Here is a 4,133-nt window from a genome sequence, read left to right as displayed (position 1 = left end):
ATACTGTTTTAGCTAGCGCGGAGTTAGAAAATAAAACTATATAACGAATAACAACAACAATAACAATTAATCTAACAACTTGTAGAACTAAAGAATTGCTACTTGAAGAACGAGAGATTCGGAACGAACTGTCTAAATTATCAAAGAAAAAGTTTATTGAAAAGAAATATGAAGGTGGAACTAATATTTGGTTAATGAAAGTAGGGTACTAATAGGGTAGTACCTAATAAGTTCTGAAGATAACAAATACTAATAAGTAGAATGAGTCCCAAATCACCGAAGAAAGTCCATCGTAAAATTGTAACTAGGAAAGGAAGCCAACTACGGACGGCATGCAGTTAGTACGCGAAGCTGAAATATTAATAGGGATTACTGGAAAGTACATGTAATAAAATTTATTGATAGCGATAGAATTGAATACAAAACAATTTGAATACACTGTTCCAAATATTTTCACAGAGAATAATAATAATCGAAAGACAGATACAAAAGAATTCGAGTAGAAATATTTACAAAAGGGTCTAATATAATGTTTAGTCAAATATATGTTTTAAATTAAATATAGCAGTGTTATTATCCGCCACACTATATATTTTCAACTAGTTACTTGTGAAAAATTTTCTTAGCGGTGTTCGCTAAGGTACTAATCTTGGTTTTATTGTTTTCGAAGGTAATAACAATTAAAGAGAAAAAAATGCGGAAACCGGTTAAAACACGGTTTTTCGCCAATTGAAAGAGACTAAGGAAATAACTACCTTGAGACATCATCATAAGGTCATCAGTTACAAGACTGGTAACACTTCCACATTTTCCTATCCTGAGTTAATCTTCGCATTTCCTTAAAACTTACACAACGCATATCCTAAACTATTTGCAAACAGTAATCTAATCTAGGTCTACCTCTACTCCTCCTAACTTCGTACTAACCTATCTCGCCTATTTCTTATTGACTTTCATAGTCCCCTGTTCTCTTACTTTTTCTAATACATCTTCAGTTCTAACTTTCTTTATCCACGGTATCCTCGTCATTCGCCTGTAACGCCACATTTGAAACGATTTTCTAACCTTTTATTTTCCACCGCTCCACCGTCCATGTATCGCACCCGTACAGCCCCGCGCTCCAAACATTCACCTTTAACAATATTTTTCGAATTTCTAAATTGACTGTTCGCGNTGTAGACGAGGACTACGTGTCCGCCAAGGTACAGGATCCTTAAGTCCAGTCTAACGTATTATAGTCAATACAATACTATTGTACTATTCTGCACTGACCTACGACACTAACACACTGCCAATGACTTCGACTAATTACATGCATATAAAGTGTAACATAAACAGCGTTAATAATACTTAATCTAATATAACAAATAACAAACAATGCATGAGAACAAAACAAACAGGTCCTGTATTTTCAAACACGTCGAAACTTTTGGACAAACAAACATTTCCTTCTAAATAGGAGTCGTTATTTGCCGAGTCACCGACGGTTTAAAATTAAAATCAGATTTTCATTTTTGCTTTTTCTGATGTCTATTTTGGATATTGAGCTTTTCAAACCTTCGGCGGTTAAAGATGTTTGCAGATTATTGTACTGCCTTAACAAAGCAATGTGTACATGAAATTTTATTATTAAGTAAATAAGTCATTTATTTTTAGCCTATTTCAAAAAGGAAGGGGATGTTTCCAATCAGCGATGTTGTGATATCGCAATTTAATGTTGACTTAGAAAATTAGAAGATTATGCGGTACTTTCGTACTACGTAGAATTAAGAGAAAAAATAATTCATATGAACTGCGACGAACATTTTCGTCTAATGCTCTTATTGTCGAATTTATATTATCTGTGGATAGGCAAAATTTGCCTTAAGAATACAAACAGTATTGCGAACGGATTCAACACCCCTTTGTTATATTGGTGTTACAGTTTTAAGTAAACTAAAACAGTTAGTATAAAACAGTTTAAAAATAATTATCTTATAACACATATTAGTTTGTTAAATAAATACGTAGATAATCAAGCAAACATTGCAGATTAGTTAATTAAGCTTAGAGATCATTCAGCGTCAAGATAGTACCTAATTGTTTTGCACATTCTTGTAAATCAGCAATAAAGCATAGTCAAAATGAACCATTTATAAATCTCAAAATACTTATTAATACATTCAATCAACACCGATAAATCTTCTAACATCCAAAATGTAAAAATATACGATTACCGGTAGATAATCTTCTGCACCTATCTGATATTTCTTGTAAGCCATAATAATCTGTATCATGAATATATGCAGCTAAAATCAAAATTAATTTAATATAAAAAGCAAATAAAAGAGTGCAATTAAATACCATGCAATATATAGCTGCTCCAACACCACTGAAGATAATGTAAAATTCATACGAATTCTTCATCAGATTAATAATAAAAAAATACGCAGTAGCCAATAGGAGAGCCACTACTCCTACGAAAGGTAAAAAACTGCAGCTAGTTATGTCCCACTGTAATATTAAAGAGTACCTTTAGATTCAAATGTTTTCTAGTCAGATGTAGGCAATAAAAAGTAAAACTTATATGTTTTGAGTAAATATGTATGAGAAAGAGAGTTAGACAAGGATGGACACTGTCACCGTTACTTTTGAGTTTATACTCTACATATCGAAGACGCGATCAACATCATTGAAGACAGGACAACTATAGGGATAGATATACAGGAGCGAAGAATTAGTATGCTTAGATTTGCAGATGATATAGCAGTATTAGCATCTACCAAGGAGCCAAGGAACAGTTAGGGATAGGATTAAATAAAATGGATGCGGTATTGGCAAAACGGTATTGTATAAAAATAAATAACAGTAAAACAACAAAAATACTGGTATGAATAAGATGGTGATAACGTGGATAGAGAAGGTTAGAAATGAAGAGGTATTGGAAAGAATAGGAGAGCAGAGGACTCTTCACCTGCATGAAGGGCTAGTTAGAAACATATTAGATTATGGTTTACAAATAGTTAAGGGTGTGGGGTGTTCTAGTTTTGGGGAAATACGAAAATTAACTCAGGATAGGAAAGAGTGGAGGTGCATGTCCAACCAGTCTTAGGATTGACGACCTTATGATTACGGAAATAAAACTTTTTTACTAGTTTTAAGTTGTAGTCACTCATTGATTGCAGTGCTGCTGTAAATAATCTGAGACGCACAAGATAAAAAACGGTAATTTTCAAGAGTACCTAATAGACAATATTGATTTACTCTAAAAATTGGAAGGCTCTGAGTACATCAAGGAATTTCTGTAACAGTATAAACAGGTTTTAATATCCAAGGATAAAAATTCGATAAAAATGTGCGAAATGGTGAAATATTTGACGACTCTAAACGTGTAGTACCTATGTCTAAAAATTTCGCGTCCTGACAATTTTCCGTCTAAACTTAAATTCAACTTTCATAAGTTTGAAAGTCATTTTTTTTGTATTATGGTCATATACAAAATATTTTTAAAATCTCCTCTTTACATGCTACCTCTTCGTATTTTTTCAACTTTCTTGAACTTTTACACATACTTTTACTATTTACTGATATAGTAAGATACACTATTTACTTTTCTATTTAAATAGCAGAAATAGAAATTGTAAATAAATTACCTTTGACTGCCTGGATATTAACATAATAATAATCAATACCAGCGCAGCAATAATCAGTCCAGTTATTGCAGCGTATCGATAAAAGTATACATCGAAAGATGCAAAACATACAATTTGTATAATTACCTAAAATGAAAGTAAACATTACAAAACCCATGGATTACGCTCAGTAATCAATAAAACTTGTTAAAATGTTTAGCATAAATTTTCTCAAAATAACATGTAGAAATGAATGAATTAAAATAAAATAAAGCTTGATACTGATAGGTATCTTCAATTCCAGTTCCGTTATGCTTGACTCATGTAATATGTAATCTAAGATTTTCTAGGAGAAGGGTTTACTTAGCGCCCGGTGCACACTTGCGGTATACATCGTTTACTTTTTATAGCGATGTGACCTTCAGTTTGATTGGCGCAAAGTAGAAAAGAACAGCACTGGGCCAGAAAAGGAAGGAGGCAACTCTCGGTCAAACACTTAACAGGTGAGGAGCGTTTAATCCC

At 32.6% G+C, this 4,133-nt stretch overlaps 1 protein-coding gene across 8 annotated transcripts in view; it reads right to left on the bottom strand.

The window, feature by feature from the left end:
- Nucleotides 1–3,822, bottom strand: part of LOC112904390 (protein lifeguard 3-like) — a 37,858-nt gene extending 34,036 nt beyond the window's left edge. For 5 of the 8 annotated variants that reach the window (XM_025974278.1, XM_025974280.1, XM_025974281.1 and 2 more), the window contains exons 1-3: nucleotides 3,633–3,820; nucleotides 2,344–2,493; nucleotides 2,076–2,288 (exon numbers count right to left, since the gene is read on the bottom strand). The gene's annotated coding sequence lies outside the window, so the exon portion shown is untranslated. Of the gene's footprint in view, nucleotides 1–2,075; nucleotides 2,289–2,343; nucleotides 2,494–3,632 lie in introns of all 8 variants that reach the window. The other 3 variants (XR_003231076.1, XM_025974279.1, XM_025974284.1) reach the window with 3 other exon arrangements.
- Nucleotides 3,823–4,133: the final 311 nt, after the last annotated feature.

The sequence above is a fragment of the Agrilus planipennis genome, unplaced genomic scaffold (genome assembly GCF_000699045.2).
Source record: "Agrilus planipennis isolate EAB-ADULT unplaced genomic scaffold, Apla_2.0 scaffold109, whole genome shotgun sequence".
NCBI classification, from domain to species: Eukaryota; Metazoa; Arthropoda; class Insecta; order Coleoptera; family Buprestidae; genus Agrilus; species Agrilus planipennis.
The sequence above is the reverse complement of the archived record's forward strand: the minus strand, read 5'-3'. Positions and strand labels throughout refer to the sequence as shown.